The 13,991-nt window shown below is 40.8% G+C and overlaps 1 long non-coding RNA gene across 2 annotated transcripts in view; it reads right to left on the reverse strand.

Moving 5' to 3' along the window:
* Nucleotides 1–5,076: 5,076 nt before the first annotated feature.
* LOC122439514 overlaps nt 5,077–13,991 on the reverse strand; it is a 517,062-nt gene continuing 508,147 nt past the window's right edge. For both annotated transcript variants that reach the window (XR_006268889.1, XR_006268894.1), the window contains one exon: nt 5,077–6,381. This is a non-coding gene — a long non-coding RNA (uncharacterized LOC122439514). The remainder of the gene's footprint in view (nt 6,382–13,991) is intronic.

Below are 13,991 nucleotides of genomic sequence, written 5' to 3' on the forward strand. Positions count from 1 at the left end.
TTGTTCGTTCCCCGTATTGCATCCTCAGCTTTGGGTTGTGGGTTGGTCTCCTGCTCTGGTCCTGTCTGAGATCCTATTCTGAGAACCTTCCTGAATTGTTGAACCTTCCTTGACTCCACTGGCTTCCAAGGCTGGGGTCCGGATCCTTTGGGTTGTCCTTCCTGGGACCTGCGGTTCTGCTGTTGAGTCTCTATCTTCCTGGTGACCAGGCCCCAGGTCCACACACACAAACACTCCAGACAATACCTGCTTGATAGGAATCCAGGGGCTTGGGATAGAGCCTGGCCCTGAGGCTGAGCCCAGCCCATTTACCAGGACCCTTCCACCTCACTGAGTTGCCCATGCAGGAATCACGCTTTTCTCTGTGTACATAGACACCCACTTTGGTATCTTAGGCAGGTTTCCTGGCCCCTGATTCCTGTGATGCTGCATTTATATACATACCTCCTATGAGCATTAAACCCTCACCATTTATCCTGTTTCTGGCAGGAAGCAGCCAGACCTCACGGTGGACTCCTAGATACAATGTGACTCTTTCTTGCACACCTAACACCGAGACAGACGGTTAGTGTTCAAAACCAGCACCAACTGCCTGCGGATTTGGTTTTCTCCCCCCTACCCCATATTGGCACCCTGAAGACAAAGTGTACTTTGTTAGGCACTCCTTCAGGGCTTCCCTGGTGGCTCAGAGGGTAAAGCGTCTGCCTGCAATACAGGAGACCTGGGTTTGATCCCTGGGTCAGGAAGATCCCCTGGAGAAGGAAATGGCAGCCCACTCTGGTACTCTTGCCTGGTAAATCCCATGGATGGAGGAGCCTGGTGGGCTACAGTCCATGGGGTCGCAAAGAGTTGGACAGGACTGAGAGACTTCACTTTCTTTCACTTTCATTCTGGCAAGAGAGTTGTTTATTTTGTTACCCCTTTTCTGGAAACATTAAAATTAGCCACAATTGCCTTTTAAAATTCATCATTTGAGAGTTCACTTCATGAAAGCACTAGGGATACTCAGGTGAAAAACACTCTCCCCCCTTCAGGAAACCTCTAATCTAATATGGCACACAGACAAGGAAAGCGGAGATTATGATTGGGTCAGCGACATAAACGGCAGGGTCAACTGCAGAATGAAAGTGTGACGCCTCTCATTAAAAAGTCAGAATAAAAGTTCCCATTAACACTAAACTGTAAAGCTTCTTGCCCCGCGTGTACTCTCTGCCTTTAGTTTCCTGGCGAATCAGGAAGGGCTGGAAATAGAGGGACTGTGGGCTGCCTACCTTTCCCTTTTATCTCCTATGCTATCATTTCTGGTGTGGGTGGTTGCTAACACAGGGATGTTGAGAAGAGTAGGAAGGAAGATAGGATTCCTAGCTCATTCTTCCTTCTTAGAACATCACTGGCTTCTTCCTGTCTTCAAAGCAAGTTCTAGCTGGAAAAGAAAGCATGTCCTCTTGGGCTTGTAAACACCACCGCTTACTCAGGAGTAGACGTGCACGCTCAGTAGCTGAGTCATGTCTAGTGACCCCATGGCCTGTAGCCCACCAGGCTCCTCTGTCCATGGGATCTTCCAGGCAAGAATACCAGAAAGGGTTGCCATTTCCTTTTCCAGGGGAACTTCCCGACCCAGGGATCGAACCCTTGTCTCTGACACCTCCTGCAACAGCAGGCAGATTCTTTACCACTGAGCCACCTAGGGAGTCCCAGCATTACCAATGTTTAGGTGAACGGGGCCGTTTAAAGAATGGCTGATACACACACTGCATGGGTGTCCTCTGCTTAGGGGTACGTTCCATTGTCCCATGGGACCTCATTTCAAAACACAAATTTAAAGACGAAGTTATCAGGAATTTCAAAGGGGTGCTACCAGAGCGTTAGGTAAAGTACAGGGCCCTTCAGGGAGCAGGGTTCTGTGTAACTACACAGCTTGCACGCTCACAGGGCTGGTCTGAATGACAAAATCCTGTGAGAAATCCATGATCAAGACATATACAGGGCTCCAGAGGAACAACTCGGGAGAAAGGAAGAAAAGAAGAGAACTTTCTGAGAGGAATTGGCACTGGGGCTGAAGCCTCAAGGATGAGAAAGGTTTACCCAAGTGAACAAAGGAGAATAGCATTATAGCTGAAGAGACGGCAGATGCAAAGAAGGCATGAGGCATCGTAAAGTTCTGCACGTGTGGGGAACTACAGCTGGACGATGTGCCTGGAACGCTGGCGGGCGTGAGATCGTAAAGGAAGCTGAGACTTAAGAAATACCATGAGCATCACATGAAGGAGTTTCAACTCTCCGTAAAGCGAGGCAATATCACCGGAGAAGTATACACAGAAAGGTGACATTAAAGGATTTGTATTTGCAAATTTTCTCTCCGATGGTCATGTGGGTGATGGGGTTGGAAAGAGGGCAACTGAAGCTAGAGAAGTCAATAGGAGGCCATGGCTGTGCTCTGGGAGGCCAAGACTGTGGAATTCTTTAGTTTTGTCCCTTTAAAATTAAAAGATACACGTATTAATTGAAAATGGCCGACCCATACTAAGGAATAAGAGTTAAAATATTAACCAAAAAATTTACAAAAGCACAAGGCCATTTACAGCAGTAACAATCGCGATGGAGTTGGATTGTTATATCACCATCAAAGCTGCTCTCTTCAAAGCACAGGACAAATACTTTGACAAATACAGCTTAGAGAAATGCTTTTTCTGATTTGGTCTATATCATCTTATTCAGTGATCCTTCCATTGTCATTGTCAAGGATTCACTGCTGAAAAAATGTATGCATGTTTTTGGCTCTGCTACTTTATCTTAAGAGCTATGAACGACAAATCCGCCAGGCAGGAGCTATTGTTCCAACAACACGTGATTATTGTTTAAGTTCTGCTTATTTAACTATGTGAGGAGTTGGAGAACTAAAGCAAACCTTGTCTCACCCTGGCTTCCTCACTTCTGATTTATCTGTGCCCAGGAGCATCGGTTTCCCTTGTGGCTCAGATAGTAAAGAGTCTGCCTGCAATGCGAGAGACCCAAGTTCGATCCCTAGGTGGGGAAGATCCCCTGGAGAAGGAAACGGCAATCTACCTCCAGTACTCTTGCCTGGAAAATCTCATGGACGGAGGAGCCTGGCGGGCTACAGTCCATGGGGTCGCAAAGAGTCGGACACGATTGAGTGACTTCACTTTCACTTTCTTTCTAAGAGCAGTGGTTTACTGCTTCTCTACACTTTCTGTCTCTAATCCTTCTCAGGAAAATATCCCCCCATTAAATCTAATTCATCTGAGCTGCATTCTGTTAGCTTTCCATGTAACAGCGCCCACAGCTAACGATGATATCTGTCTGACACACGGGGGTTAATGGGCAAGGTCACCTGCAGCTGTAGGGCTGCCCTCGGGGGTCCCGGCTGCACCACTCCCCACCCTCAGGCGGTTGTTACTTCCGTGCACCTGCAAACTATTTGCCTTGCCGCACCGCAGCCTGCCTCAGCACATAAACTGGGACACTCTCTGCAATAAACATTCTTTAGCCCTTCCGAGTACCCACGTTCACTAGTATGCTGCTTCTCAAACGTTAATATGCTTATGCAACACCTGGGAGACTCATTAAAGAAGAGCATCCCACAGGTCTGAGACTGCATTTCCTACAGACTCCCAGAGGACACCAGGTGGGTTCCTGGACCACACCCTGTGTAGCAAGGAGCTAGATAGCTCATTAACTCAGCTTGCTCTGGAAAAATAATGATATTTTGAAAAATTATGTGTGTGTGTTAGTCCCTCAGTCATGTCCGATTCTTTGCAATCCCGTGGACTGTAGTCCACAAAGCTCCTCTGTCCATGGAATTTTTGAGGCAAGAATACTGGAGTGGGTTGCCAAGCCCTTCTCCAGAAGATCTTTCCAATCTGGGGATCAAACCGGGGTCTCCTGAGTTCCAGGCAGGTTCTTTACCCTCTGAGCCACCAGGGAAGCCTTGAAAAATTATAAAATTTCTTGATTTTTAATATTAGCTACTAAATTAGTTACCAGAATGCCAGAAATAGTATAAAACAGCTTCTTTCAAAGTGTAGGTAAAGTCCAACACTCTTACTTGGCTAAACCTGCCTTGGTTCTGTTATAAACATCTAATTAGAAACTTCAAATTATTGTTCTTGGTAACACTCTTTTAAAAGCTATGTAAAGTGATTATAACTGACAGCTCCTGTTATACAGAACACTTGTCTGGAGTGCAAAGGACTAAATTTGGCTTTCTTGTAATCAAAGAAAGATTCTTGTCAAAGAGAGGTGAGAGCTGGTTATTTAGCAAGACTCTTGTACTAGATTGAACATACTCAAAGAAACTCATAATTATGTTAAAAATTATTATATTGTCATGGTCCTTGATGCAGAGAAGTTCTGCCATTAAAAGAATCCCTTGACCTAAAACAAAATATCCTTTCCTCCTAAGATAGTGACTAAAACGTTTGCTCTAGAAACTGTTCCTGTTTCTCCCCAACTGTCAACAAATCCAGACTCAGATGAAATGTTCTATTTCCAAGTGGAAATAAATTTAATGGCAAATGTAAAAATGACTTTCAGACAAAGTGAAAAGTGGCATTTAATATAAACTCAATGGCTTTATAATTTCTTGAAAGAGGAAATGAATTCCCAAGACTCAAAACATTTTGAAAATGAAAACTTAAACCTCCTATTTTTACACATACCAGTTTTCAAATAATAAAAAGCACTGACACGCTATGAGACTGAAAGTGAAATATACCTCTATTCAAATTCAAATTGTGGAAAATTGGGAATTTTTACAAAAGTGTTTATTTATATAAGACCCAAACACTTTACTTCAACCTCTTTGAAAAGTTTATGGAACATTTGGCAATTTAGTACATCAATTTTTGTAATAAGAGCATTAGATGAATCTAAATTGATTCACAGGGAGTGAATTTAACATTACTTAGAAATATACTATCTTTAAAGTATTGTAACTGAACTCACTGTTTCTTGAATGAAAAGGTCATTGGGAGGAAGGGTAGTTGAAGTAATAAGCTAGAAAAGCTGGAAAAGAAAACTTTTATCTTTACAATAAACAGGGAAGAAAAAAGAATATGTGGGAAGACAACTTAGTGATTCTGGAGCCCTTAAAAAATTACTGTTTTCATTTTCAAATAAATTATGAAAGTGAAATGCAGAATTTTCTTACCATTTTTATGGAGGTCTTCCTTCTATGCAGAGCTAAAAAATGGGGGTGGGGTTTTCTCTATATGGAGTAACTAGTTGATCAATTTCACACCAATCCTTTCTCAGAAAATTGCATTAAGAAATCATGGCACAAAATACTTTGACTATGGATGAGTAGTTTTATAGTCAATAAATTGTAGTACATGGTGTTTCACATTAGAGAAAAGGGCAATCAGATTTCATGCTTCTGAGTGTAAATGGATTACTCTCTTGGGATCTGAATATAAATAATTTTTCTGGCCATTTTACTGAATTTCATCCAGTTGGTAAAAGCACCTTTTTTCTTATCTGCATTGAAATTATTAGACTTAGACCACTACAGGTATCAAATGGAAAAACCTCCTGAACTGCTATCTTATTTTAATGAAGAAAATATAAATTTAACATGGGTTAGAACATCTAATTTAATTGTATGTATAAGTTTTGGTTAATAAAAGAAATAACAGCATTCTAGAAGCTATTGTTTCCTTTGAAGTGATTATAGTTTAGGTAATTACACCCGGATGGTGGCTGGATCGTGGAACAAAAGTCTGAACAGCTAGAGTTTCAATAAGAAGAAAGCTGAACTACACCTGTGACAAGCACTGCACTCTGTATTCTACATATAATACCACAAGAAAGATTATATGTAAGAAAGACTACTTTCCACGAGAACTGGAGCTTTTCCAAGACAGCTAAGCAAATCTTCCAGAATACTCCTCATTTAAATATCATATGTTATTAGAAACAAAGAATACCCTCATCTTAGTGGTATCAGGAATTGATCTTCAGTGTTCCTCCATCAACAGTTTCCTCCTGATTGATCACAATCTATTTCTTGAAGATATAATTTCTTTGAATATGTCCATAGAGCTGAAATTGTCAGTAGATTTACCATGCATCATGATTCATTAAGCTCAACATTCTTATTACTCATTTTCTACCCACTTTTCTGCTCAAGATACAGATGCATTTAACAAGTCAAAGCAACAGCCATTTTGTTCTGTGCCCAAACTATTCTTTACTCACAAAGAGGACACTCAAAATATTTACCAACTTATATGTGTAGCAGCCAATCCAGAAATAATATTTCCAATGGTTTCTTCTTATACTTACCAGCATGACTATCTTTTCACTAGCCAGAAGTCTTCATTGGTCTCCCCAGTCAACCACTTTCAATCCTAGGTCTTTACCCTTTGAAAGACAAAATGCATTATTATGTTGTTGCAACTCTAGGCACCTGCAATAGACCTTCTGTGCTACAGAGACAATGGCCCTGGCAGCTATAACAGGTTGCTATTAAATATAGGTTAATTTTGCTTTTTATACAAAGAGCTGCTTTACTAGCTGATGTGGTGAATTGAAAATGAGGGTCTTATTTTCTGAAAGCAAAACTCTATTGCTTAAATAACCAGAGCAATTATAGAAACAAATAACAATCCATGTTCAGTAATAGCCGAGGCAGCTTGACACAGTGAAAAGATCATAGGCTTTAAACTCTAATAAATCTGGGCTTGAAGGGAGCTTTCTACCTCAGTGATCTTGAGCGTGTTGTGTAATATGGAGATAAAAATACCTTAGGGTGTTTTGTTTGAGACTTACATGGTATACATAGCATATAGAGAGGGCTTAACACAGTGACTGGCCAACACTGTAGGTGCCTGGCCAATTGGAGTTCTTATTATTCCTCTTCTCCTCTTCCCTTTCTGAATTAATCCCAGATTAATTCCTAGTAGGTAGGCATGCTTCTAGTCCCTCTGCAGATTTTTATGGGACACTTGGAAGATGGGCCAGTTCTCTCAATGTCCTAATTGTCTTTTAACTTTTAGATCCTCTATCAGAAACAGAATGCTGAGTGGAATTCATCATAGAACTGATGGATTGTGGTAATTCTTCCATTTTATACACATTTTGCTTTTCTATAGCTCCAAACTCTAAGCCCTCACCCCTCAACTACCTTGCTATGTTTGATATTAAGACAAGGGCTCTGATCAATTTCAGCAGATGAGATCTGGCAAGACAGACAGAGGAGAAGCAGCTTGGAATTTACACACAGGAATTTGGGCATTATTCTACAGGTTATAGGAAGTGAATTAAGAGGCTTAAGCTGTGGAGTAATCGGGGTTATTCTGTGTTTGCAGTCAGGATGATCCGAAGGTAGGAAAACCAGTGGTAGGGAAATCAACTGGGAATAATCCAAATGGGACATAAGAACCTAATGCAGTGGAAATGAAGACAGATAGGGGCTGAAGAGTTGAGATAATATATAATGTAAATAGCAATAAAAACAGTTGGATATAATGGAGTCTAGAAGACATCCAGTATAAAATAATTGCTTCTTCTGTAGCACACGGTATTAGTGGGCTAGGGATACTGTAGCAAAATACTACCAACAGAGTGGATTAGACACCACCAATTTATTACCTTACCATTCTAGAGCTTAGAGGTCCAACAGCAAGGTATCAATCGGCTTAGCTTCACTCTCAGGCTGCTATCCTTGGCTTGCATATGGCTACCTCTTTTGCTGTGTCCTTCCATAGCTGTCCCATCTGTGTTGTCTGCTTCCTGATCTCTTGTAAGGACACCAGTCATGAAGGACTCTGGCCGACCCCAACCGCCCCCCTGACCTTAATTACCTCTTTAAAGGCTTATCTCCTCATACAGTTATATTCTAAGGTACTAGAAGTTGGGGTTTCAACATATCAGTTAGGAGGGACACAATTCATCCTGTAACACAGGTCTTATATATTAATCGCGCTAACCATGACATTGCATGCGTACATCAGGGCTGGTTATTAAGTGACTGCCTCTCAGCTCCAAACCAGCCTGTGAGGCTGGAGCTGGGGACTCTGCCATTTTCTGCTTTGTCATCCAGTTGCTATTGAGGCTCTGCCAATAGAGGGCGCTCGAGAGAAATGACAAGGCTTGATAAGGGAGGAGGGATCCCGCCTCCTCCTCCAAACTTCCCGGTTAATGATCCCAGATTCTGCCCTGTGTTTCTCCCAGTCCTAGCAGTGAAATCTGCTTCCTACACTGACTTTCTCTGTATTAACTCCGTGTGTCCCCATTTGCCTTTTCAGTCCTCCAGTGCCTTTCAACCAATTTCCTATATAACATTTTGTCTGTTAAGGTAACTGAGGTTATTTTGTTTTCCCAACTGAAGTAACATCTTCCTTTTGTGAAATTCTTTCCTCCTCTGCTTCATGCAGTGAAGGGATTATCAACTATCTTATATTTACACAAAAATTAGTATCGGAGGAGTGAAGAATGGCCAGCATTAGTTATCATCTAGGGGGCATCAGAATTCCATACCTATGAAAAATAATGAGCAGAAAAAACCCAGCAACCTATCATTAACTTTCCCAGCTCTGTCTTGCAACTATGACAGAAGGCACACCATCGAAGAAAGGGTACCGTTATTCAGTCACTAAGTAGTGTCCAAGGCTATGCGACCCCATGTGCTGCAACACACCAGGCTCCTCTGTCCTCCACTATCTTCCCAAGTTTGGTCACCCCCTTCACGGATCACAGCCTTGTCCTGGCGAAGGAGCTGGTGTAACTCATTGAAGCTGTGAGCCATGCCATGCAGGCGACCCAAGATGGACAGGTCATAGTGAAGAATTCTGACAAAGTATGGTCCACTGGAGAAGGAAATGGCAACCCACTCCAGTATTCTTGCCTGGGATAACTCCATGGACAGTATGAAAGAGCACTAGATTTCCATTGCTGCTGCTGCTGCTGCTGCTAAGTCATTTCAGTCGTGTCCGACTCTGTGTGACCCCATAGACGGCAGTCCACCAGGCTCCACTGTCCCTGGGATTCTCCAGGCAGGAACACTGAAGTGGGTTGCCATTTCCTTCTCCAATGCATGAAAGTGAAAAGTGAAAGTGAAGTCACTCAGTCGTGTCCAACTCGTAGCAACCCCATGGACTGCAGCCTACCAGGCTCCTCCGTCCATGGGATTTTCCAGGCAAGAGCACTGGAGTGGGGTGCCATTGCCTTCTCCGAGATTTACGTTAAAAAACCTCATTTCTCTCTGCTCTCTTCTACCTTCATCACTTGCTGTTTGGTGTCTTCTCAGAACCTGGGTTCCTACTCACAAAGTTTTATTGAGGAATAAAATAATAGATGCAAAAGTCTTATGACAATTCTATAGCATAAATGATTGCACACAGCGTGCCTCTTAGCCTTCCCCTTTATTTTTCTTCTTGGTATCCATTGTTCTCATACTATTTAAATTTGGGCAAAAAATGTGTAAAACAATAGTGGCATTAATATTTGCGGAATGCTTATCACATGCTAGATACCACGCTAAATACTTTCTGGATATTGTCTCCTTACACAAGAACCCTGTGGTGATGGTGCTAATATTATCCCCAAATTGCTGGAAGGGAAACAGCAGCACTTAGGAAAGGTTCCCATGTTACGTTTCACCTTAAAGATGGTGGAACCAGAATTTGAACCAAAACACTCACACTCTAGATCTGTGTTGGGAAGTTTCCTAGCTCACTTAATTTCTCAAAATATGTTTGCAATAGAAAAAGAACTGTTTCAAGAGGAACTCCTTTCTTTCAAATAGAAACTGTTGTGCCAGTCATTCACCAACATTTAACTTAACTCCAACTCCCAGTAACAACTCCCCTTTCCCCCCTAAATGACAGTGTAAAATAAGAATGAGAGAAGAATGATCAGATACTGAAAAGAACAAAACAGATGTTCTCAAGTGGGATAAAGAGCTTTTATGTTTTAAGGCGGGCCGTTCTGAAGGAAGTAAGGACCATTTAAAGATTTGAGCACTAAGGACTTCCCTGGTGGTCCAGTGGTTAAGAATCTGCCTTGTAATGCAGGGGCCATGGGTTCCATCCCTGGGAGGGGAGCTGAGATCTCACATGCTGCAGAGCAACTAAGTCTGAGCGGCAGTTGCTGAGCCTGCAACTCCAGAGCCCTTGTGCCATAAGTACTGAAATCCTTGCGCCCAGAGCCTGTGCATCACAACTAGAGAGTCTGTGCACTGCAACGAAAGATCCTTCATGACGCAATGAAGGTCCTACGGGCTGCAGCCAAGACCCAATGCAGCCAAATGGATAAATAAATAAGAAAATGAAAGATTTGAAAAGATGCTCAACATCACTCATTATCAGAGAAATGCAAATCAAAACCACAATGAGGTACCATTACATGCCAGTCAGGATGGCTGCTATCCAAAAGTCTACAAGCAATAAATGCTGGAGAGAATGTGGTGAAAAGGGAACCCTCTTACACTGTTGGTGGGAATGCAAACTAGTACAGCCACTATGGAGAACAGTGTGGAGATTCCTTAAAAAACTGGAAATAGAACTGCTATATGACCCAGCAATCCCACTCCTGGGCATACACACCGAGGAAACCAGATCTGAAAGAGACACGTGCACCCCAGTGTTCATCGCAGTACTGTTTATAATAGCCAGGACATGGAAGCAACCTAGATGCCCATCAGCAGATGAATGGACAAGAAAGCTATGGTACATATACACAATGGAATATTACTCAGCCGTTAAAAAGAATTCATTTGAATCAGTTCTAATGAGATGGATGAAACTGGAGCCCATTATACAGAGTGAAGTAAACCAGAAAGATAAACACCAATACAGTATACTAATGCATATATATGGAATTTAAAAAGATGATAATGATAACCCTATATGCAGGACAGAAAAAGAGACACAGATGCATAGAACAGACTTTTGGACTCTGTGGGAGAAGGCGAGGGTGGGATGATCTAAGAGAATAGCATTGAAACATGTATATTATCAAGTGTGAAACAGATCACCAGCCCAGGTTGGATGCATGAGACAAGTGCTCAGGGCTGGTGCACTGGGAAGACCCAGAGGGATGGGATGGGGAGGGAGTTGGGAGGGGGGATCAGGATGGGGAACACATGTAAATCCATGGCTGATTCATGTCCATGTATGGCAAAAACCACTACAATATTGTAAAATAATTAGCCTCCAACTAATAAAAATAAATGAAAAAAAAAAAAAAGAAAATGAAAGATTTGAGAATTATGTGAAGAAACCATTCTAACAGAAGTGTTTTGAGCTTCACTCATCCTACCTTTACTTTTCTGTTTTCCCTTACTTGTGATTTGGAGCAGGGATTATCAAGAGCCTTAGCAGTGAAATTTCCTATCTTGCAAATGATACTGAATCATAAAACAAACAATAGAATTTTAATACACAACCTTATTTCATGCTTTGACATTCATGATACTTACTTGTTAAACAGCCAGTCAGTGAGAATGTATATTCATATTTTGATGGTTTCCAGTGTGTTAAAATTGGATATGTATCACATTTCAATGTGTTTGCTAGCTAGTTTTTAATTACAGTCTTAAAAATAACTATTTGAACATATTTCAAACACTTGCAACGAATGCTTGCTGGGCCCCCGAAGCACCTCTGAGGAAGTATCACAGATTGCAAATCACTGATGGGGGGAAATGCAGGCGTCCGGCTGCTCACCCCCGTCCAGTACATAAGGAGATGGCTTTCTCTGCTTCCTGAGTACATTTATGCTGGCCCACGCTCCTGGCAAAGGAGCAGGCGTCAGGCTCCATCCATCTTAGACACAGAGTCACTTATCCATATGCTCAGGGTGTTTAATGCTGTGTCCCTGCGCAGTCACAAATTAGTCACTTTCTGCTAGTGACTATGAATATAAAAGAGGCATTTTTTGAAATATGGATCTTATTTCAACAATTAGGCATAGAGAACCAATAACCATTTGTTCTTCATTTATTATATATCTAAATGAAATAGCTTCAGTTTGTGGCCTGCATACATGCTAATGAAAATATTTCACCCCTTATGACTGCTCCCTAAGTCCCAATTCTAAAATAAGGAGAGGAGATAAAAATAGGGTAGAAAACTTGCCTTCCTTCCTTTCTCTCACTGAGGCCGCTGTGCTGAATTTATAGAATTATAGAATTTCTGAGTCAGAAGGAAACTCAGAAATCACACAGATTAATATGTTTAGAATTCTCTAAAGAATTCCCCAGAAAGCATTTCTGACAGCCTTTGATGGAACATTCTAGTACAAGGAGCTTACTACCTCATTATTCCACCCTTGCAAGGCAAGTATTTATATAAAGTTCTCCCTTTGATTGCACATGCCACTGTTTAGCCAATCACTAGTTGATGGACATTCAGGTTGTTTCCAAGCTCTTTTCACAAAAATGTTACAGTAAACGTATTGGTGAGTATATTCCAAATTATAAGTTTATTTCATTAGTGAAGACTGTCACAATTGGAATTGATGAGATAAAGTATATGTGCACATTTTATTTTAACAGATAATGCTGGATTACTTTCAAAAAGATTGTGGTAATTCATATTCTACCCAAAAATGCCTATTTTCCCATTGGACTTTTTCAAGTTTTTAAACTTTTGCCTGTCCACCAACTGAGTTTTTATTATTATCTGTGTTTGGTCTTCTGTGATTTTTTTTTTTATGGTCATTGTAGAATTGTTCATCAGTTTGTCTTTGGATGGTTTATATTATCAATTTGAAAGAGCTCTTACTTGATCAAAGGTTGATCTTTCTACGGATACTCATGGAACTTACTGTCTAACTTCTTTTTCTGTCGTTGAAATATTTTTATTAAACATATACAAGGAAAGGAAATAAATCTCCTTTAGAATCACGCCAATCAGAGATGATCATCATTTCCAATTTGATCTACTTTCTTTTTTAGTGTCTAACTTCTATCCAGCCTTATCTTCTCTGAACAAATTCATTTCTCAAAGATTCTCTTAAGATGTGGTGCTTGCTCATAAATGAATATCTTACCCTATAAGTGATCTATATGGTATAGGACTTTGCTCCTCAAAGTGTGGTTCCCTGATCAACAGAACCAGCATCATCTGGAGATTTTTAGACCACAGAATCTCAAGCCTTATGCAGTGTCTACAAAATCAGAATTTTCTGTACAGGATATCCAAGTAATCGGCATACACATTAAAATTTGAGAAACACTGTGATAGAGCATGAAGTTCCAGTTCCAAAATTTTTCCCCAGTTCCAAAATTTGTATTAAAATTATCATAGCTTTTTAGGTCACAGAAGCTAAGTCTTTTATTCTGGTTATCAAATAAAACTGTTGATAAATTGCTTCCTGGCCTGTATTCACTTAGTAATATTTTGTACCTAAATATATGATTTTGCCTTTATTCTCATTAAGTTTTATTATATTCATGCCAAATCATAATTCTGATTTATGATACATTTGTTGAATACTGAACCTGCATTTTAATATAGAGGCTCTCATTATTCAGTTTTGGGGGAAATTAATCTAAAACCTTTAGTAAATAGGTTTGTGGTAAGACTCCAGATAAGTCCCTTTATGTTTTCCTTTGTCTTAGTGAAAGTGAAAGTGGCTCAGTCATGCCTGCCTCTTTGCGACCCCATGGTCTATACAGTCCATGGAATTCTCCAGGCCAGAATACTGGAGTGGGTAGCCGTCCCCTACTCCAGGGATCGAACCCAGGTCTCCTGCATTGCAGGCGGGTTCTTTACTAACTGAGCTACCAGGGAAGCCCATTCCTTTGTCTTATGGACACATTAGATCCAGTTAAGATGAATTTTAAGACAAGGCTTACGGGAAAAGAGAAGGAAGGCCATGTTCATAACATAAACATTTATTTTATTTTTTTTTAGCATGATAATTTATTATTTTATTTTATTTTTTTCACTTATTTTTATTAGTTGGAGGCTAATTACTTTATAATATTGTAGTGGTTTTTGCCATATAGTAACATGAATCAGCCA

This window comes from Cervus canadensis, chromosome 4 (genome assembly GCF_019320065.1).
Source record: "Cervus canadensis isolate Bull #8, Minnesota chromosome 4, ASM1932006v1, whole genome shotgun sequence".
In the NCBI taxonomy this organism is placed as follows: domain Eukaryota; kingdom Metazoa; phylum Chordata; class Mammalia; order Artiodactyla; family Cervidae; genus Cervus; species Cervus canadensis.